The 23,149-nt window shown below is 46.3% G+C and overlaps 1 long non-coding RNA gene across 1 annotated transcript in view; it reads right to left on the reverse strand.

Moving 5' to 3' along the window:
* The window catches only part of LOC125617107, a 30,796-nt gene that overhangs the window by 6,447 nt on the left and 1,200 nt on the right, over positions 1 to 23,149 (reverse strand). The window contains exons 2-4 of the long non-coding RNA XR_007347978.1: positions 19,973 to 20,038; positions 8,883 to 8,987; positions 6,547 to 6,700 (exon numbers count right to left, since the gene is read on the reverse strand). This is a non-coding gene — a long non-coding RNA (uncharacterized LOC125617107). The remainder of the gene's footprint in view (positions 1 to 6,546; positions 6,701 to 8,882; positions 8,988 to 19,972; positions 20,039 to 23,149) is intronic.

The raw sequence follows: 23,149 nt of genomic DNA on the forward strand, positions 1-23,149 counted from the left end.
AAAAAAAAAAAAAAAAAAAAAAAAAAAAAACTTAAAAAAAGAAGGGTGGGGCATGCTAGCCCAAAAACTAACAAAGGGGGAGAAGAAAAACATTTTTTTTTTTTGACATGAATATCTGCCCTACTGGAAAAGGAGGTACTTGCCAAGTAGTCAGAAACAATGCACTGGCTGTAACCGAAGTCCTTACTAAGGGGACTCCAGGCTGTAGCTGGGACTTGCAAGGGCCTAATCCCCAAAGCAAGGCAAAACAGGGCAAGGAGAGGAAATACCAGACCAGGTGGTGGGAGGAGTGGTGAGGGAGGGTCCAAGAAACCTGAGGGCCGAGACACCCAGTTCTGCAGCACTCACATGGGTCTAAGGACGGGTGTGGTGGCCACTGGGCCCCGGGAGGGTGGGGTGCTCCTGGCTGCAGTTTCCTTTTCTGGCTGATGAAGGGGTTGGCACTCAGTTCCTGTGCTTGCCTCCTGTTCTGATCCTGACATGGTTTTCACGAACTGAAAGCCTTTCAATTCTCCAGAGCTGTGTCACCTCCAGATTCAGAGCTAACGCATTAGCATGGGGAGCTGCTGCTGCACTGTCTCCTTGAGTCCTCATGACAGGCAAGAGGGCAGTTCACTCCTGCAGTCCTCATGGAGAAACCAAGGTTCTAAGAGGTGCCATAACGAGTAAGAGGAGGAGCCCAGACCTGGATCCAGTACCACCTGGCTGCAAATCTCGGCCTGTCTACTGCACCATACTGCTCATAGTAAAGATCTGCCCACAGCAACCATCTGCTGGGACCAATTTTTTAAGCATTGGCTACCTAAATCAACAGAGAACTGAAAAGGACCCGTGACTAGGCGTCATTTCTTTCCTTTGCCCAAAGAGAATGAGCACAAATACTGAGGGCAGTGGTGCAGAAAGCCATTTGCCCCAATGTCCTTGCCAGAAACAAACAGATAACCCTTATTTGCAAGTTGGGTTAAATATTAACATAGCACCTAAGGGTGCTGTTCAATATAAGCAGACAAAGTCCTTGCCTTCAGCCTGTGAGCAAAAGGAGCCTGAGTGTCTGGGGCACTGCTGTCCTTTCACACCGAGAGGGGCCCAGTGCAGGGTGCTTTGCCCTTACCACCGCAAGCTTGCAGAAGGGCAGCCTAAGTGCCCTCACAACCAGAGACGCGGGCAGGAGCTCACCCCTCTGGCCAGGCTAAAGGTCCTCTACTCACAGAAGAACTCAGTTTATACCCTATGCAGCTCACGGACCCACTTCAGGAAGTGATTTTGCCTCTGCATGTGATCACATTGGTGTCACCCCCTCTCACTCCAGGTTTCACTGGTTGTGACCAGGCAGAGACTCCACATCACAGTGGTTTTCTGAGAGACAGGGCCCCCCACTCTTGGTTAGTCTAGGATGGAAGCCCTTTCTTGGGTACATCAGAGTTTCTGTTCTCTGGGGCCTCCGTGGTATTTCTACTTCTGTCCTGTGCTCTCCGACTGAGAGCCACATGCCTCACTGCAGTTGGGAAGGAAGGCAGTGACATCTCTCAGGTGGTGCTGGGTGACAGCTTTGGCCATTTGCGAAACATGCTGACATAGAAATTCTCAGTTACGGAAGGTGCCCCCCTTGCCTTTCCAGTGAGGTCATACATGCAAATGACATCGGGAAACCTATTCTCGTCCTTACCGAAACACTGCTACTCAGTGTTAGGTTAAAATCGTAGGAAGTAGAACGTCAATGCTGGCAACAAACCTCATCAGTTAGAGTATGCGAGGAATAAAAAGGAAAAATTACAGTGTCTTCCTCTTAGGTAATCGACACTGTAGGCACAATACTTTTCAGGCTGAATACGAATACCTCTCTTGTCAGTACCTACCCGTCAGATCAGGATTCCATCCCCCAATACACTATTTATCACTTTATTGGTTCTGGTTCTTGTTTGGGGATTAACAGTCACTTTCAAATCCCCCATGCCTGTTCATGGCTCAGAGCTCTTTTTTATATTGCCCTCTGCCCAGAAGGATCTCTGCCTCATTCATTCCAGTAGAAGCTCAATGCCACCACTGTAAGAAAGCCTCCCCTAACCTACCCAGCCCTGAACTTTAGTCAGAACTAGTTATTCGTTCCCTTATCACCCTCTGTACTAACTAGAGCTATTTAACAGTATTCAACATGTTTCACTCAGTTCTTTTAAATATCTAAGCAAAGAACATATTTTGCACAAGTGCCAAACCTGCTTTATAGTAGTTGCTCAAGAAATGTTCACTGAAGGAATCAGTGAGTGACTGTCAAAGACCTTGCCAGTTATACACAACTTCTTCACTTGAGCCTCCCTGTAGCCCTCAGGTAAAGAGTCCTATCCTTTCCCAGAAGAGAACACGGTCACAGGCTCACTCTCATTTACTTGCTTACATTTAATGTTCATGAGAATCTGCACAGAAAAGTGCTTCTCAGACTTTGATGTATACACACTTTTCCTGAGGATCTTGGTAAAAGGCAGATCTTCCTTTGGTTGGTCTGGAGTGGTCTGGAGTAGGGCCTAAGAGTCTACATTCTAGCAAATTCCCAGATAACAGCGATGACGCTGGTCCAAGGGCCACATTTTAAGTCTTAGCTACCTAACAGGGTAGCTGAGAGAAAGAAAATACTGCATCAGTCTGAGTGTGTGGTAGCACCTGGAATCTCTGAGGATAGATGACATTTTGCCATTGTACAGATGTGCAAACTGAGAGTCAGACACACTGACTTTTCCAAGGATCCCATCTTTCTGACACCAGTGCAGCACCATCTTGACTGCCACCTATTGCTCTGCATGCTGGGGGAACTCAGAGATGAAGGCACCAGGCCCTGTCCATCCTAAGAAAGGCCATGGGGTGGTACACATGCACCAGGGACCATAAAACAAAATTGAGTGCGAACTGAGTCAGAAGTGAAGAGGCACCAAGCACGTGCCAGCCCCATTTTACGCAAAAACTTGCCACCTTTTTGTTTTCTATCCATGGCCCAATTAGACTGGAGATGGGGGTCTTCTTTCATCAGCCCAGTCCCTTTAAAAGAAGAGGGGGGAACAGTGGCTTTAGGATTTTTCTTTTAAGCCCTGAACCTCTTCAGTGGAAAGTGCTGCCCTTCCGACCTGTTGATGTAATTGCCATAATTGAAGATTCCAGGCCCCCATGTGGGTGGACAGGGCCCCATTCATCCATCAGGTCAGCGAAGTGTAAACCTGCTGAGCCCTTCAGATGCCCTGGCCGCAGCCTCCCCCTCCCAGGCCCCTCCGCCTTGCAGGCTGGACTCCCCGCTAGGCCAGGGCAGCCAGGCTCAGGCCGCTCCCTCTCTGGATGTGGGAACAGTGCCTAATTAAGGGGTCTGTTCTCTTCTCCATGGGGCCGACTTAACGCCTCCTGGACAGTAACGAGAGCCACACGTGTGGGGCTGGGGGGCGGGAAGGACAGCCTCCCCGCTGTCTTAGCACCCTATTAAACAGCAAGTCTCACAACACACACACACACACACACACACACACACACACACACACTGCAATTCTGTAGTAATCAACTACCAAACCTTTATAGCTACAGGGAGCTGCTCCAATTCTGAAAGAGGAAGGAACCAAAGAGATGAAATAACTTGCCTAAGGGCACACAGTGAGTCATTGTCACCGGCCCCAGGTGTCCTGTTGCACCTCATAGCACAGACTTCCCTCATGGAGGGTGGGGCTCCCCACTGCAGTCCCAGGGGAACACCATGAGGGTGGGAGGGGAGCGGACAGACCCTGCCAGGGCAGTCCCTGTAGGAAGATTAGCTCTAGGCCAGGGCAGAAGAGAAAGACCCATGGGGCTGAGGGTTTGAGTGGCCTCCAGGTCACCCTTTGATCACATGGCAAAGCCAATCTCAGAGGGGAGGAACCCTCACTGTTGCAGGTAGACCCCACCTAACCCTCTCCTGCATTCTTTGGGTCCTTGTCTCCTTTCCCACCAGCCACAGCCCTCATGCCCAGGCCCCTGCTGACCACAGTCCTTGAGCACTCTAACAATCTATCCTGTATCCCTTCTTTTCCTGTTTCTCCAATAGAGGATCTTTGCACAGTGCCAGGCACACGGGGAACTCTTGGTAAATATTCAGTAAATATAATAAAAGTCAAGTTGATGTTTGCCCCAACTGTAAGTCAGGTTAGAGCATAGACTTAAGCACATTTTTTTTTTTTTTTGTAGAAAGCAGGGAGGTCTCCAGAGAGGCAAGTAGAGCAAAAATGCTGAAATGAATATGAACTTACTCTCAAGACACTGGCCCATTAATAAATATAGTGAATGAAAGGAACAGAATAGTTCAATTTTGCCTTCCAATTCCAATTTCAACTCCAGTGGTGTGGTGATGAGTCCCAAGAAAGAAACCAACAATATCCTGGGTAATAACAGTACAAACTAGAGACCCAGGCTCCCTCTAGAAGCCCCCACACTAACACGGCCACTCCTATCTCCCCCCTTTCCACCTAGCTTTCAGTAGGATGGATCTCACCACTTAAAACCTTTTGATGACTCCTATTTCCTTCCACATGAAATTCATAGTGCCTGGATCCTCAGTCTGGCCAGGCCTTAGCTCAACACTACATTTCTCACTGCTCTCAGGGAATAGCCTTCCTCCCCATTCGTCAAGTTGATCTCCCCAGGCAGCTCAGACAGTGTAGAATAGGGGGCTGGGGGTGAAGATGAAACTTGGAGCCAAAAAGCCCAGGTACGAGTCTCAGATCCCCCTTTTGACAGGGTGAGGATTAAGAGATGTAATGAATGTGAGTTACTCTGCAAACTGTAAAGGGCTAAAGGAATGACAGTTATTCATATTTACTCATGACTATTCCCACCTCCAGTGCTCCCTTTGGCCTCCTAGCTCACCTTACCTTGCCCTTGGCCATGTCCTACCAAACCCCACTCCAAACCCATGGGAACTCCTGTCCTCATCCAATCTAGCTTTTAAGGTCTCACTCGTAAAGCATGTGCTTGTTCTCTGTGCCTGTGCACATTAGCCTTCGAACTCCAAGCCCACGCTCATTTGCTTGCAGATAATATGGCACAAAACTGTAGTTTATAATTTAAAAAGAAATTATGCCAGGAGCTGGGGATGTGGCTCAGTGGTAAAGCACTTGCCTAGCATATGCAAGTCCCCAGGTTCAGTCCCAGCACAGGAAAAGAAACTGTGCCAGGCTTGGTGGCACATGCTGGTAATCCTAGCAACTCAGGAGGCTGAAGCAGAAGGATTACAAGTTTAAGACCACCCTTGGCAACTTAGGGAAGAACCTGATTCAGAAATAAAATAAAAAGGGCTGAGGATGTAGCTCAATGGTAGAGCATTCCTAGGTTTAATCTCTGGGAACCCCCCCACACCCCCCAAAAAAGGAGAAAAGGAGGGAGGAATGAAGGGAGGAGAAAAGAAACATGATTTTCAAAGCTTAAGATGAAAACAAAGAGCTGGGCGTGGTGGTGCACACTAATAACCCCCACAAGTCAAGCTGAGGCAGGAGGATTGCAAGTTCAAAACCAGCCTCAGCAACTTAGGGAAATGTTGTCTCAAAATAAAAAAATTTTAAAAAGGCTAGGATATAGCTCAGTGGTAAAGCACCCCTGGGTTCAATCCCACATAAATAAATAAAACAAAACTGGAGGGAAGAAACCAAGAACATCACCGAGGAGTATATCAGTTTGCTTAGACTGTCATGACAAAGTGGTGGCCTGGGCAGTTTAAACAACAAATTTCTCATGGTTCTAGAGGCTGGAAGTCTGAGATCAGGCCACTTTCTGGTGAGAGTGTTCCCACTGGCTTGCAGGGGGATGTCATCTTGCTGTGTCCTCACATGGTGTGTACACACACACACACACACACACACACAGCTGTCTGGTGTCTCTTCTAGTAAAAGCAGCTATCCGGCATGAGGGCTCCATCCTCATGCATCATCTAACCCTGATCCTTCCAAAGACTCCTTCTCCAAATCCCTCCCACCGAGGGCTAAGCCTTCAACATGTATATCTGAAGGGCATAAGGACACAATTCAGTCTACAGTAGGGAGAAAAGGGAAAGGTTTAGGGTCCAGTTTAAGCTGGCTGTTGTAGTTCAGTGCCTCTCCTCACATTTCTTCAGAGGGGAAGCTTGCACTCCTGAGTGCACATGGGCATGGATTAGAGAGAATCTTTCCCATCTCCTCCCCTGGGGGAGAAGAGCAGATAATGGGGGTGACTGTGTGTCACATTTGCCTGGAGCACTATGACAGGGTCACTGCTTTTTGCTCCCCCAGTCTGCTCAGAGTAGAGCTGTTTCCTGTTTTCTGGCCCCTCCTGGACTTCCATGATCAGCCACAGCTAGGGATTCACCATCATTGACACCTACTCCCCACTTCTACAATCAGGATGGTGCCTGTTTTCCTGCTGCTTCCCAGGTTTCTAGAAGCAGGTGCATGATCTTTTCTTTGCAGTAGATTGAATAAGTGGATTCACAGCCTACTTGGATCATGCAGGCCCCAAAGTCCAGATTAAGAAAGGAATCAGTGGTCCCACCCCTTCCCCAACAGAAGCCCTTACCTCATCATTCATCATTCTCTATGTGAAGTGTACTTGGACCATGGTCTTGAACTATTGTCAATCACCCCAAGGAGGAAAAGTGACTGTAGAGTTCCTCACTGCCAGCAAGCACAGGTGAGCTTCCTGATGGCAAGGTGTCATTATGAAAATATGGCTAAATGAAAGAGAAATAAGTTCGGACACAGAGACATTGAGTAACATAATTGATGGAGTCTTCAGTGATGGCTTAGCAGAATATGCAGTGTTTTTACGTGGCCAGTTTCTGCAATAACTTGAAATAAAAATGAAGGGCAAAGTATTGTTATTTAGGGCTGGGGTACGGCTCAGGGATAGGGGGTTTACCTAGTGTATATGAGGCCCTGGGGTTCCATTTCCATTACTGAGGATAGAAGGAAAGAAGAAAGGGAGGGAGGGAGGGAGGGAGGGAGGGGGAGAAAGAGTTTGTTATTTAATCAAAGGCAGCTTTCAGTTTCCCCCTAATTCTTCCACCTCTAACTTGAAGAACTACAACTTGCTATTCAAGATTGTTCCATTCTTCTTGTTTTTGGTGGGAGTCTTGCATAATCTTTGCCTGGGAACCCAGCCCAGAAGTGAAAAGTAGTTCCAATGGGGGGTGGGGTGGGGGGCTCCAGTCACCCACTAAAGCCCAGAGAAGATCATTTTCCAACCAGACATCTGTAATTGTGGCTGCTCTGTTAGAGGAAGGTGCCAGAACCTGCCTTTCCCTGCAAGAAATCCCTGGGTCCCAGGCGAGATCTTGGGGAGGAAAGGGCAGATGGCTTTCTCTTTTCCACCTGCTGCCCAGGGAAGCCTGGGACTTGAAGCCCAGGTAGGGAGGTTTGTGGGGAGTTTGGAATTCTAACAGGGTCACCACTTCACTGCTCCCATTCACATCCTCCATATTTAAGGCTGCAAAAAGGGACTCATTCCATCTCCTCCCCCCAGGCTTGCTTAATCACAGCCTTAAGCCACTGTCATTTGCAGTGTTGTAAGCATAGTGACAGGAGCAGGTTAGGTGTTTGGAACAGTATGATGTAAGTCTTGTGGTGAAAGAGTCACTGACAGACAGTGCAAGGTGACACCATGAGAACAGCCCAGGCTATGAGGTCATTTGGTCCAACAGGTAGGCCCTTCTGTTTTCTCAGCCCTGACATTTGATGCCCTGCCAGTTATTTAATAACCAGAAACGAGGTGAGTCCCACAAATTCCTGCATCTCCAAGGGGATGGAGGGGGAGGGCTACACTTCTCATCTGCCAGACTGTGGGTTTGCTCAAGGGCACCCAAGGGGAGGCTCCAGCTGCAAACCTCCCCAGAAGTTGGGTCCATGGAGCAACACACAAGAAAGATTCAGAGGCAAGTGGCATCCTGTCTGCAGAGAGCTGAAAATGATTCTGCACTCCATTTAATCCAAACAATCGTACCTGGCTCCTAGAGGGGAAGGCCAAAATCCCCCAGACTTGACACACATTCGACTTTCAGGCCAAAGAAAGCAGCCAGTTCTCAGCAAACTTACTTTTGAAGAGATTGTGGGAGGGCTGGGGGACAGCTGGATGACAGAATGTTTGTCTAGGGTGGGGGTGGGGGGGAAGCCCAGAATCAGAAAAAAAAAGCACAAAAACCTGGGGGAGAGGAGTCCGTAGGAAAAAAAAAATTATGTTTGGGGAGGGTTATTGTTTTTATTGCTTCTTTTGTTTATTTTGCTGCTTAATGTATGCCACACATATGACCCAACATGCAAAAACATAGTTTTAAAACTACATGAAATATTTGATGACACTGTAATTAATGCTTCAAAAAAAGTAAATATTTGAAAGGACACTATAATTAATATTTCCAAAAAGTAAGTTCTAGCCAAACATATTTTCTTCAGAACATTTCATAGAAGTTCAAGGAAAAATGATTATAGATTTCCTCTTTAAGCACAGTATTGAGGTAGGGGTTGAAATGGTTTCCTAGAGTGCCCCCTAACAAAGTACCACAAACAGATAGATTAAAACAACAGAAATATATTGTCTCAGGGTTCTGTAGGCCAGAATTTCAAACTCAAGGTGTCAGCAGGGGCCATAACATGTGACAACTTCTAATAGCTAGAATCAGATAAAAGGGAACATAGGACCCACAGCTCCACTTTGGTCCTGCTAACCCTGGGAAACTTCTTTTGCATCAGCAAAGGTATCAGTACATCAGTGATTCTTCCTACAAAGGGAGCAAGCTATTCCTTCATCAATATTTACTAAGCACCTACTACTGAGTACCCAGAGGGGCTGACTGAAGGTGAGAGAGACAAGTAGAGGTCCCTATTACTGATAAAGAGTATTAGAAATTCTTTGTTCACCTGTGTCAGGTAGGTGATGAACGGTCTGAGGGCCAGGCCCCCTGTCCCAGACATCCTTTGCAAGAGGTCTCACAGACTCATGTGGTATCATGTTGCAAGGATCCCCTGGGAAGAGAAAAAGCAACACGGTGACTAAAGAGCAACATGTTACACAGTAGAGGAGACAAAGTCCAAAAGCCACATGGAGAACTGCAAGATTCTCAAGATGGAGAGAATTTGAAAACATCTTAGTTCCCGTGTTTTTGTTTGTTTGTTTGTTTTGTTTTGTTTTGTTTTGTTTTAACTCAACAGAAAAAAATCAATGGGGCACTTTCTTTGACCAAAATCTTATGAGGTTATGCAATATCTGAACAGGCAAAGCGAAATGGTTCTAGAAGAAGAATTATAGGTCTTGAGAAAGGCTCACCTGTTCAGCATGCACCACCTGTAGGCCCTAGAGCCACAGTCCCTGGAGGAAGCCCCACAGGTTGTGGCTTGTAAACCATTAGATCAACAATGGAGAAGCTGGCCCCAGAGAAATGGCAGAGACAACCTTGTCATGGGTGCACACAATGAGCCTATGGCAGAGACAGGACCAGAACCTGGGTTCTTCTCTGATTTCCAACCCAAAGCTTTCTGCACAGTCTCATGTTCTCAGAGTAGAGTGGCCAGGAAGGTGGGCTGCCATGCCTTCTGGTCTCTCTTTCCAACCAACCATACAGACTCTCCTTTCCTTCAACCTCCTCTCTGCACCTACACTGCATTTCCTGGCCAGAGGCATCTTTCAGATTCAGCCCTAGGCCCTTGGCCTGGATTGTGATCTTCACCTCTGGGTGGCCATGCAAGGACTCAATGTCTTTCTGGGTCTTTTCCAACCTAGTCATGTGGCAGAGGTCAGCAGGCTTCCAAGTCCTGGTTCCATTCTGCAGCCTCCTTGCTATGTAACCCTGGCAAACTGTCTGAGCTAACTGGGATTCACTTCACTCCCACAATCACCTTTCCTTCCCTCTCTGAAGGAGAAAAATCAAGGTCCACAAGACCAAATGGAGAGTCATTCCTTGGGGCAAGCTCTGAATCCAGCTTTTTCTGATCTACATTACTGAAAGTTACAGAATAAGTTGGTTCAGGGGGAGAAAAAATAGAATTCCAAAAGGCAATGATCCCCAAGGATATTTCACAGTGGCCTGGGCACAGCTCAGAAGTCCACATCCCAAAGCAATACCCTACACCCAGGCTTCTTAGTCAACCAACTCATCCTGGGAGAACCTTCCAAGGGGGCAGGGTCTCCTAATGAAAGGTTCTGCCCATGTCTGATCTCAGTCTAACCTTCATCCACAAAATTTACTCTCCAAAGACTCACAAAGCTTCTGGAGTCTGTTTCCTGCCTGTCCTAGGGAAGGCAGAAGGTTGGAGAAATCTCCAGAGGGTGGTGCCTCTAGGAATTAGGGAGTGTGTACTTATGACGTCTGAGTACAAGGCTGGGCTGTGCCACTAACTTGCGGACTTGGGACCAATCTCTTGATTACTCTTGATCCCATCTTAGAGCTGTAAATTGGGGGTTTATTCAACATTCACTCAACATCCCCCACCCCACCCCTTGAGCACCTATGACATACTGGTCCCATGCAAGGCCATGCTGCACTTCCCCCTCCCTCCTCGGCAGGATGTTGTGAGCATCAGACTATTGGGATTTGAAATGACTCCTCCGTGGCCCAGGCGTGTAAATATTCTTTCCACTCTGAGTCTTCCCTGGAGCAGAAGGGAGTCATTTCTTCAGCATGTCTCTCAGTCCTCGGAGGCTCTTCTCTGATTTTATAACAAAATAAAACTGTGATCAGTTCTCGGGTTTTTCATGATTTTTCATGACATGACCCATTTGGGGGGGCTAAATTGACACTTGGAAACCCATGATTCATGTGAATAAGTCTCCTTCAACTTTCCTTTAAAAATGGTGAGTGATATGAACTTTGTCTTTTCACCTTGTAGAGCCAAGCAATAAATAACTATGCTCAATAAATGAGTTGCCAGGAGGGACGGAGGGAGAGAGGAAAAGGTGAAAGGGAGGGACAAGAAATCTTGCCTCCGAGGAGGAGAATTAGCTAATAGAATCAAAAGGAAGGAAAACTTTTCTGAGCTTACTTTGCCCATATCTCAGATGAGCATCCTCTGGAACACTCTGGGGATAGCTGGTAGTGACTTAAGGTTGTGAGCTCCCTCTCTGCCTGTAGCATGAGGACCCCTGGATCTAGAGGTCATCATGTGTTGTTGGTCAGCAAGGCTGGACATCCGGTGCTCAGCACCCTCACATCTTCGTATCATAGGAGAGACATGAGGGAAGTGGGCGACGCGGAGGTCCTTACCATCGTCACCCTGACAGCCAGGGCCAAGGAGAATATTTTCATCTACCCTCTTTCTTTTTTCTTTTAAGCTTCTTCTAGTGATAAAAGCTGGAGCAAATTGAAATTGTCAGCTCTGTGGTCTTTAAGCAATAGGAAAAGTACTAGAGATCATGTGAACCACACTTCTGAAAACTTAAAGAAAAAAAATCTAATCTTGCCTCAATAAAAACGACATCATGTCACTGCAATCGGCAGGGGGAAGGCCTGAGAGTTGCTGGCAGTGGCCCAGCAGAGTTCAGGGGTTATGTTGGCTGCGCTGAATTCCCACGGGAAAGGTAGACCCGGAGCACCGCCTTTCAGGTGAGCCTCAGGTCTGTCAGGTACAGGAGGGGCAGGGAGAATGAGAAGGCTCCCCCCTCAAATCGCTGTCTCTGGCTCTGCTGTAACAGCCAGGCAGAGGCAGGCCCCTCCACCCCTTCTCTCCCACCTGCCTCTCTTCCTGATGTGGCTTTGGCTGTGTTCCTGTCTTTGGCGGACTTTGAGGGACAGAGAAGACAACAGCCACCCTGGGACATCTCAATGACAACAAACCCCTTGTGAGGGCACAGACCCAGAGCCAGGGAGGGTGGCACCAAATGCCCCAATTCCACTCAAGTGTAGAATCTTTGCAAACTCACCCTAAGGGTCTGTGCTAAAGACAACAATAAAAATGGCAGGTTGGCCATGCAGCAGCCAGCCATTCTGCACAGGAGCGCTTTAGCTCTGGAAGTGCAGTGCTAGGAGCTGGCTTCACAGGGCCTCAGCTGACCTTCAATTGTCAGTTACCATCTGCTCCCAGCCACTGACTATTTATTAGCAATCCCCAGATGGGTATATAAGGTACAGGTAAGGATGACTGCCCCTTGGCAGGGCTTGGGGGACAGGGTCTACAGACAGAAGGACTACTGTTCAGGATCTACCTTTTTGGACAGTTTGAAATTTTTAAACATGTATATTTAAGTTAAATTGTCTAACTTTTCAAAGTGGCCCTCTCTTAAGTGTACAGTGGCCCAACAAAAGGAAAGCTGGAATTTCAATTTTACTTGAAAAGTTGGGCAGAGAAAGGGGCAGAAATGTGACTTTTATATTAAAAGAAATATGAATATATGGAGAATATAATGCAAAATGTACTTGAAAAGTAAGAGGAAATATAAAATTTCCCTTCTTGTGAAATGCCATATACCAACTTTAGCCACGCACAGGCTGAAGGCACACTTGGTGTTCATTCTTGTGTTTAAGGGACTCTGGGGTCCCAGGGCTATTTGTGTCACCTCCAGGAGTGACAGATGTGAAGCAGAGTAGAATCATTGCCTCCAACTTATAGTGCAGCTGTTTGGAGTGAAGAAGTGGGGATGAGGCTGAGTCTTGGAGGCAGGGAATGTCTTGGAGAGCTGAGGGCACTGAGGGAAGGGAGATCTGAGGGACAGTTGGTCTGACGGGAAGGATGGCCCTGGAACAGAGAGGGCACGTTTGGTGGGCCAGATTACAGAAGGCTCCAGTGAGCAGCCCCAGAGCTAACTGTTGCTCCAACTTGTCCCTATAGCCCAATTCATAAATATAGACATGTTAAGGCAAATCCAAAAATCACCATTAAGGGCTGGGGGTGGAGTTCAGTGGAAGACAACTTACCTAGCATGCAAAAGACCCTTAGTTCCATTCCCAGAAAAAAAAAAAATCACCAAGAGACCACCCAGTAATAATTGCCATGGGCAAGATCCTTCAATGGAGTCTAAGTTTAGTGGCTGGAAGTATAAGCCCCATGTGTCCCACTTTAAGACAGGTCTGCATCTCCCTTTATGGATTCCTGCTGGAGCGTCCCCTTGAACAAGGGTAAATAGAAGACAGCAGCGAGCAAAACTCTAGGGAAGGGTGCTCTTTAAAGCCCCATAAAGAAACTCCCTTGCAAAAGACTGGCATGGGGTCACCTGTGGTGGGAGTGGGGAATGAAAGCTCATGACATGGAAACCAGGGTGAAAACTTGTCTTGAACCTATCAACAAGTGAAAGGAAAAATCTATAATACTCAAAAGCCCCTGTCTGGGTCACTCTACACAGTCTTATTCTGAGAGAAAGCAGCAGGCCCCATGCAGGGTATCAAAGATTGAGATCCCATGTTATCGCCCATTTTTGCTCAAAGAGCTCTGCATATTTGGGTGTTATTTTTATCTTCTCCTTTCATTTATTGTCTCAAGGTAAACACTTGTGATTCCTAAATGCCTGAAGAGTGAATCAGTATTCCCCTGTTCAAACCAGTTGAGGCCACATCAAACAATAGCCCACTAGGGATTATTAATCATTAAATAGGGGCATATATGAATACTTAGTCAAGGAGACCATTTTTCTTTTCTTTCTTGTCTATTTTTTTTTTTTTATAAAATTAACAAAGCCTAAACCTTGACTTTGGCCTGTTCAGAAAAGGAGTATATTTTTTAACCACAAAGACTTGTCAAATTCAAGGCTAACAGGGCAAATATTTCAGGTGGGAAAGTGTTCCTTCCCTTGAGGTCTCCCACAGCCCTGAACAATGGCCTAAATTTCCATCTGTAGTGCCTTCCTTTTCCATATTCACACACCCAGGGAAAATGGATGTTCTCAGTCATGGTTGGTAGATGCAAGCGTCCCTGGTAGGATTGCTGGATACAAATTGATAAGTAGGAGAGCCCAGAGAATACTTGCTCTGTCCCAGAATAAAACAAGTCATTTCAAATATGTTATGAGTAAAACCATGAAAGAGCCTCTCTCTCCTTCTCGCTATCTTATATACATTGCATAATGTCCTCCAGGTCCAAAAACTGGGGCTGTTCTCTCTATAGACCCTAAATCCATATCACCTCCTACAGATGTGAAAATGCTGGAACATTGTGGACTTTACAATAAAATGTCTCCTAGCTTTCCATAAAGAAGCATCTAGATGATTGAGTAAACAAATGAAAAATTGAGCACATACAACCCACAGAACCAGGATGACAGGGGCGGGGTGGGGGGTGGGGGTGGGGTCAGGTTTGCACCAGTTCTCCTGACGTCATTCTTAATTGTCTCTGGTCCTCAAAATGTTCCAGTTTGGGCCATAAATTATATAGTCACCTACACAGAAGGAGAGCAGGAAGGGTCCAAGATGGCTGAAGGTAACTTCTTAAATATCAGATCAAACATATAGGAGAAATAAAAGTAGTTAAGAATTTATATTGAATTTGCAATTTTCCAGGCACTGTTACAGGCACAGTACACGTATTCATCCTCAAAGTATTCCTATAAGATAGGCACTCTGAATATCTTCTCATTAAACAGATAAGCAAATTAAGGTCCAGAATTGTTATGACACACAGCTAGAAAGTAAACAAGCTTCAACATGAACCCAGAAATTCAGCTCCAGGGTTGACTTTTTAGCTACTCTATTACCCTATTTTTCTTAAACATATATATGGATATACATTCAATATTCCTAGTAGAAATAATTCATATCAGTCAAATCTCAGCTGTGAAACTTGAAGCTCACAGAGGCTCTATTTATATACAAGAGGACATTGCACCTCAAATTTACAGCCCCCTATATTGCTAAAACTCAGCATTGTAAATCAACAGGTGTGTTGGAGTGGTCTATGAAAACAGGTGGTTTTGTGTGTTCCATTCACACTTATTCAACCCAATACTTCTGAGCATAGTTACTATTTACTTCTTGACTATACAGAACCTTCCATGAGGAGCTGGCATAAAAAGGAAGTCTGAGGGCAGGATACAGAAGCAGGGCCCCACCTCCTGACCATTCACTAGTTTTGTGCACTGCTGAAATGGCTGCCACCAGACTCACCTGTCCCGGGGGGCCTCCTCTTTTTCTTTTCCAGTCTTCCAGAAAGAACCATGATCTGCCCACTGGTCTTTCTTCCCTTTCCATCTGTTGCCCAGTGGTGGAACCTGCTTAAATTTTACTTATTAACTATACGTAGATATGGCAGGCTGCGGTGACAGCAGGATTGTTTGGGAGCTCAGTATCTCACTTCTTCCCACGTACCTTACCCTGGGAATTGCTTTGTACTTGCATATTGCCATGTAGTAGTGTGTCTTTAATAACCATCAATAAAGATAGGCCTGGGAAACCACGGATGGTCACAGACTCCTCTAAATTCACCTGGTTGCAACAGAGAGGAGCTGTCTGTGTGGGTAATCTGGCTACCCAGAGGTGGTCCCCAGGAGTGGCCAAGTAAACACACCCTTTGATTAAGCAATCAAAGAAAATTTAGAGAAATATGCTGACTCTCTGAGGGTTCCTTGAATCACCAAATATATTCTTAAGTCTGTGTTCATTCATGTGTTTATTTTCCAAATATTTGGAGGTGCCTACTTTGTGAAAGATATTCTACCTACCAAATACCAAGAGGAGATTTGTAGCTTCCTTACCAGAGAAGCAATAGAGATGAAGAATGTGGGAGGTAAGGGGAAATTCTTAGAATATAAACCAAGGATGCCATCACTCTGATAAATGAATAGCACCCAGGAACAAAAGTACCTGTCAAAGTCTGTGCACAATTCTAATTTGCAGAGTAGGTGCTTATAAGTACTCATTGAACAAAATTAAGTTGAACAGACACTTGGAATTACACAGTTCTAACCTGGCTATGCTGTCTGACCACCATCAATATGGGTTTCCCCCTTGATATAAAACAAACAAGCTGAGACTCTACCCCTCTATCTAGGTGATAGGCAGTCCCAGATATCGAGTCTAGGTCTGTCCCAGGTGCAGGACTTTGAGGGCAGGTGAGGAGGGTGTAGAGGGTTGACTAGCCACCCAGGACAAGGAGATCAAATACTTGAATATGAGTGCTTGGGTTCCTACGTGACTGGGGGAGCTTATTGAGATAAAGGCCACAGCTGGATATGTATATGATGCACGCACAGTTTGACAACCTCCTCCAGGAGCCAGCAACATATTGGAACTTTATCAAGAGACCTCCAGTCAGGTCAGACAAGCCTGGCACACACCAGCATGTTTCCAAAAAGCTTGACCTCCCCTGGCCCTCTCAGATTTCAGCCAAGGCTGGCCTGTGTCAGTCCAATCTTGCAAAAGGAGGGACTCCTTTCCCAACTTCACATAATGTCCACACACTGAGTGAAGCTAAGGGGATCCAGAATGAACTCCACTCTGTGGCAGCTGCCCACAGTGGTGGAAGACAATGGAAATTAACTCTCGGTCTCCCCCCCACCCACTGCCCCTCTGGAACCACCTCTCAGACTGACTATAGAGCAGGATGTAGTCTTCCCATTGCCCCTGTTCCCTGGCATGACTCCAAACAATCCCACAGCCTTTCCCAGTCAGTGCAATTTTATGTTATGCCTATAGCAACACAGACGCACAGAATAAGCAACTCACTAGTGAGAAGTGAGGCAAGTTCGAGGATTCTCCAAGGCCCATCAGCGGCATAGCTGGTGTCCCTTTCTGAGATCTTCCTAGGAAACCTTTCAGAAGGCACTGGGTGCTGAACTAAGCAGCTCTGTCCTCACTCAGGGGAGCCTAGATCATCAGCTGGCAGTGTCATTTCCAGAACATGCTCAGTCATCTTGCTAAGTGGGATTCCTTCTCCCACGTTTCTCTTCTAGTTTTCCTCTACAAGAAATCACATTCCTTCCTTGCCCCTTCCCCCACAAAATGTCCTTCAAATTACTGGGATTGCCCTGTAAATGAAATGGGCAGACAACTCTGGAAATCTTACTCTCGCCCATGGCTCTCCCTGACAAAGAAAATCAATTCTCTTGGCCCCTGAGCTCCTCGTAGAGGTATTATTTTACAGAAAGCCTGTCTGCCACATATCCTGTGTCCCCATTAGCCTGTAGTCCAACCAAATGTCACCTGTACTGATCACGCAAATCCTCTCCCTCCTTCCCTGGGCTGCCCACCTAGCTCCTTCAGTCTAGATAGGTTAGGTGATAAGGCTGCATATGAGGACATGAAAGTACCTTGTCAACTATCATGTACTAAGAAGTAGGGAGACAGGTGTCTCCAACTTGTCAAAGAGACCAGAAGGTCCCAACCATGCTAGAACCCACCAGGGTCTTGGGCTGCCCATGTAGCAGCTGCCTGAGTCATCATCTCTCATTCTCTGAGCTTAATATCTAGCAGTAAAAATAATAGTGCATATATAGACATCATCCCAACCACTTGTGAAGTCCATTATTTGTCTCACCCATTCCTCTCCTAAATGTGTCATCAGCCAGCAAGCAGCTCAATGTCTCATGTTCAGTGTATTCCTAGGATCACATTGTCTGGTCCTGAGATCTACGTTTAGCATCAGGGGAACACAGATTCAGGAGCTGGAATATTCTCTCCCCCAGTCTTCCTTTTAGAGCATAAATAAGGGTTGGCAATAATAAGAAAGAAAAAGGATATGTGGCTTGACATATTTAATTGGGAGGCAGGCAAAAGGTTTCCTGTCTCCTAGAACTAAGAAATCAAGATTCCTTCCTTGCCAGAGCATACAGGGCAATGAGCAAATCCAAGAGAGAATCATACTACAGCAAACCTGGAATTGAACCACATACTGGGAGCTCAGGATATGGCTCAGCGGTAAGAGCACTTGCATAGTGTGCACAAGGCCCCGGGTTTGATGCCCAGCTAATACATGAACTGTGCTCTAGAATGCTATCACAATAATTCACCAACAGATAGCTCATCAGCAATCAAATTAATCTTTGGAATAATGTTAGTAACTTACCATTGATGCCATTTAAAATGTTTGTTTCTAAAGAGATACAGTAGGGAAAGTTCTCGATTGGCAGGTAGAAAATGTGAGTCTAACTTAAACTTTGTTATTCCCCCCCAGGGAAGCTGTTTGACCTTGTGTAAGTCACATCTTTCTAGGCAAAGTTTCCTCATCCATTAAGTGAGTGGGCTGATTCTGTGATCTCTAGGGTCTCTTCCAACTCTTCCCCTGTCCCCAGCTTTCTATATTTTGTGAGATAGCGAAAGGAGAGATGAGGATTATAATTAAAAATATATTGTATGTATTCCTCCCGCATTATTTTCAAGTCCTAAGTTTTACTCAAATGTTTTTTCTAGATATTTTGTTTTTAAATAAATTTGGTCTGATGTCACAATTTGAGCAGCTTATTAGCAGGCCGAGTAATTGTATGCTTTGGGTTTTTAGGCGCTGGGCTTCACCCCTACCTTCCTGAGCCTTCCTGGGGCCCCTGGGCCTGCCCTCACATGCCCTAGCCCCTAGCACAGCTTGGAGCCTTTCATACACCAGGGTGTAATGTAGCATCACTGTGATCCCTGGGCCTGCCCTGCTTCCCCCTGGCCCTGCAGGATTGCCCCCAGAGCCCTGTTCTGAGGTTAGGAGGTTAACTTAGAGCACATTTAGAGCCTTCTCACCACCGCAGCTGTGGCCAGGCCAAATGTGGGAGTTCAGTCATTCCAGGGCGCCCTGCCCCCATCCTGCTGGAAAGGGCTTTCTTGGCAGCCATCCTCTTTCAGATCCCATTAGAAGAGTGCACAATCCCTTGGTCTCACCGGCTCCAGTGGAGTGTTGGGGGCGGGGGAGCATTACAGGCTGCTATTAGCCAATGCTGACAGCTTCTGTTTTCTGCCCCCACCCCCAGTTTGCCTAGTGAGGTCCTGGCTTAGCCAGGAATCAACCAGGCATTTTTTTTTTTTTTTCAGAAGTGGCTACTTATTTTTATCAAAGATGGAATGTAGAGTTGCCCTGTGTCTGCCGCCTCTGCATGGCAACCGGGCACTTGCTCCAAGCATTCCTGAACCCTCTTTCTTCAACAGACATTTTTCTTTCTTGCCTTTCCCTTTCTCCATCCAAACATTGGACCCAGAGCTTTGCAAGTGCTTCAGAATTAATAAAAAACAATGTTTCAGGAATTCAAAATATCTTTATTAATGTCTCTACTTTAAATGCAGGCTTTGGCTGGCTATCTCGGCTCTATAAACCCTGCCCTAAAATTACCCAAGGACCACAGCATTGCAGAGCAGTGGACAGAGCTGGTTTTGCCCATCCTACCCTACCCAGACTTACATAGCTGTGGGCCCTTGAGCCAGTCCCTTTCACTCTCTGGGGCTTAAAATACCCACTAGTAAGCACAGATTGCCAGGATCAGCTTTCTTTAACCTGTTCTAGCCACAAAAAAAACTTTGCAACTCTGCTGAAAATTGTGGATTCTCTTCAGGGAAAAAAAATTAAAAAGGGTGCATTTATTCATGCATTTGAGAAGTATTATTAAACTCTTGATGAAGATGCATATATAGACACATTTAGAATTCCATTTCAGGGGGCTTACAGGCTCCCTGGGGGTTCATAGTAAAAAAAAAATCCAGTCATAAATTCTGTGTTGAACACATAGAGACTCTCATCTAAGAAAGACTATGATAATGATTCCCATAAAGAATCATAAAACTACTAGCCATCCAGATGCCAGAGGACAGAGCAGAGAGACAGTCATTATGAAGGTGATTTCCAGCTTCCCACCCCGTCCCAGTCGCCACCCCGTAGGCAGGCACACAGGCAGACATGCATGCACAAGCAGCCTGGAATGTGCTGTTTCTGGGCACTTGGACTTCAAGGAGCTGGCTGTAGCCCTGGCAGAGAGATGACAAACATATCTCTTCTACCCTTGGTTGTATTTTTCTCACGGTCTCTGAAAGGGCTGCGATCAGGTGACATGTGTGGGACTGCCCCCTGCACAGGTGCGGGGCAGGTACTGAGTGGAGGAGAAAATCCTCCCTGTGGGTACTTACTGGAGGCTCTTTCAATAGCCCTCCCAGGATAGCTCTTGGCAAGGCAGCTAGCACGTCCCTGGCAGGCTGCGGGGAAACCGAGTGTGAGAAAGTCAGTCAAGCGGAGGAAAAGGAAAAAAAAAAAAAAAAAAAGAGAGAGAGAGAGACAGAGCGAGGGAGCAAGCTTCAAGACCTCAGGCAAAATACCTTTTCTTTTCTTTTGCTCTTTCCTTTCTGTAGCTTTAAACCAAACTCACAAACCATTCCCATACCTAGGGAACAAAGGGGAGTCTCACTAGAGATGCAGGTATTTGTCTTATGCTTTAAAAGCAAACATGTGATACAAGACAAAAAAATCTCTCCTTGTGAGTGGGGGGCATGCTGGGAGGAGCCAACCTGGGATCCCTGATTGCATTTGTTGGGCATGATGCAGTGGGAAAGATTCCGTTTTTGCTGATATCACAGTGGGATCAAAGAAGTGACCTCCACTGATGCCCACTGTTACATTTCTCTCTTCTTTGGCAGTAGGAGGAAAAGGATAACTGAAAAAATAAAGGTGGTTTCCTATTGAAGCAGAGGCTTCAAAACCCAAACATTTTCTCCTGAGTTGAGGAGCTTACTGCCTCACTGGAGAAAGAAGGGAGAGACTGCCAACTTGGTCCTATTTTCACTGACCAGAATAAGGATATTAAAAAATAATCTTCGAGCATATTTGTAAGACTTTCTTCATCAATGATTACAGTGGAGAAAGTCAGGGAGCTTGTGAATTGTTTTTATCTTGCCAGATGCAAATACTAATAGCTAAGGACTAATTATTGGTTACTTGGGCCCTCTGTCCCTCCATCTAAGTGTGTGTATGTGTGTGTGTGTGTGTGTGTGTGGTTACTGTCTCACTCTACCAAACACTTTGAAAGTGGCAGTAAAGGAGTTACTGAGGGCTGGGGATGTGGCTCAAGCGGTAGCGCGCTCGCCTGGCATGCGTGCAGCCCGGGTTCGATCCTCAGCACCACATACAAACAAAGATGTTGTGTCCGCTGAAAACTGAAAAATAAATATTGAAATTCTCTCTCTCTTCTCTCTCTCTCTCTCCCTCTCTCTTTCATTAAAAAAAAAAAAAGGAGTTACTGAATAACTATTTGACCTAGGGGACTGCTTGTGGTACTGCAATGAGACTCTACTTGACTATATTTCATTCTCCACGCATCATCAGGGATAACAGAATTAGATGAAAAATTCTCAGCCTTGAAGGGACAGGGGTGGCAACCTAGTTATTTCATTAGGGCTCAGCAGCAACAGACAGTGGTCGTAACAGAGCTTATAGGCTTTGGCTCTGAAAAATTGGGAAGATCTTGGAGAGGGTTAACAAGCTTACCTGGGAAAGGGTTAGTTCCTTAGAAGAAACTGGGCCAATGCATTCATGCATTTTTTTTTTTTAAAAAAGTCAGATGCTGAGCAGAAACATTTTAAGACGCTTGTGAAGTTTGAGGGAGCATAGGGCAAAGGAGGCTAACTTCATAAACTCACCATCTTTCACCAAGAGGTTTTCAAATACATGGGAAACCCCACTTTTTTGAAAGCAATAGACAATTTTCTGTCATCACCACTTTTCCTTTCTGTGTAAAGTAAGAAAGAAAAGTCCAACTGCATTGGACCAGGTGGCAGGTCAACAAAGGAAGCTTTGTTCATCACTTCTTCAGAACGAGATAGGGCACAGCTCACTCTGCTGTGTGTTCGTTCACACACACACACACACACACACACACACACCCCAGAGAGTAGCCCAAGGAGCAAGAGGAGTAAAGCAAGCCTGCAATAAGGTAGTTTTGGCTGCAGTCTCCAGGGCTGTCCTGGAAGGTGGGAAATGAGGCTTAGAAGGTAAAGATGGTTAGAAACACAAGGATGCCTTGGCCAGACTCCAGGTGGTGGGGGGAACATTGGGTTGAAGGGGTGAACTCAAGTAGTTGGATAGTGAGCAGTCAATGCCCAGGTGAGTTGGCTCTAAACAGGTGCTTCTGGGTGTCAGTCTATACCTGTTACTTAGGTGAATTCCCTGGCTTGACCGTCCTAACTGGCCTATCTCCAGACCCTGCACCCACTCCACACTTTTGCCAGGGCCATGTTTCTAAAAGAGAAACCTGTTATCCCTTCTCTGCTAATCAACATTTTATGACTGTCCATTATGCAAAGTCCAAAATTCTCTATAAAACAAGATGTTTAAAGGTCTTGTGTTATGGCTTCAAATTTCTTCTCACCCTGAGCACCAGACCATGTTCCCAGAATAAAGATCCAAGTTCCCAGGATCTAGCCCTTTAATGTCCTGGCTATTTCCAGCCTTGCCAGCCCCATGACCTGGCACATTTCCAATACCCCAATCCTACCTATTTTTCAAGGTACAATGCACAAGCAACCTCCTCCAGGAAGTTTTCCATAGTATCCCAAGTTAAAAGTAATTTAATTCTCCAAGACCTCCATAGCATTTTACCTCTATCTAAACACCTGTTTCCCTTGAACCTAGGACCTCCCAGAGGAATCCTTTAGGAGATCCATATGTCAGCTGTATTCATGAGTGTGTATTTTACTCTGTAGGCTTCCTGTGAGCAGTAACTGTCATATTTGTTCCTGCATCCCCCAGTGAGCCTGGCAATACTATTGTCCAGAAGTGTGGTTTCCTGTTTGGGTTAGGTCCTCCTGATCTGTCAGACCATCATCTAAACCCTACAAGAAAGGGAAAATAAGGAATGCCTGGTGATCAGTCAGAAAATCAGGGTCTATCTATCTCTGCAGTTGACTGCAGACTCTGCAGGCTGCCACTGTATCTGTCATCGTGGTAATCCCAGGGTTGAACAGTGTCTGGCACTGCGCGTGCGTTCCATCATAAAAGCAAAAGAGGGGCTTGCCCAAGGTCACGTAGAGTCAGGAGCCGCAGAATCTCATCCGGGACGAGATCTGGTGAAATCATTTACAACATTATCTCAGTAGGGAGCCCAGAGGAAGGAAGGAATGAAGTGTCTGAGAAATGTGTGCCAGGCCTCCGGGACGTGCTTGGGGGGTGGGGTGGGGGGCTACATCAAACAAGATGCTGGGATCCCGGGCTGTCAGTCGGTAGCCCACCGAGCAACTAACACGACTCTCCGGCGGCGGGATGACTGGGGGCAGATGTGGGCAGATGGAGGCACTGGGGTGGGAGCGAGGGGCCAG

The sequence above is a fragment of the Marmota marmota genome, unplaced genomic scaffold, assembly GCF_001458135.2.
Source record: "Marmota marmota marmota unplaced genomic scaffold, marMar, whole genome shotgun sequence".
Taxonomy (NCBI): domain Eukaryota; kingdom Metazoa; phylum Chordata; class Mammalia; order Rodentia; family Sciuridae; genus Marmota; species Marmota marmota.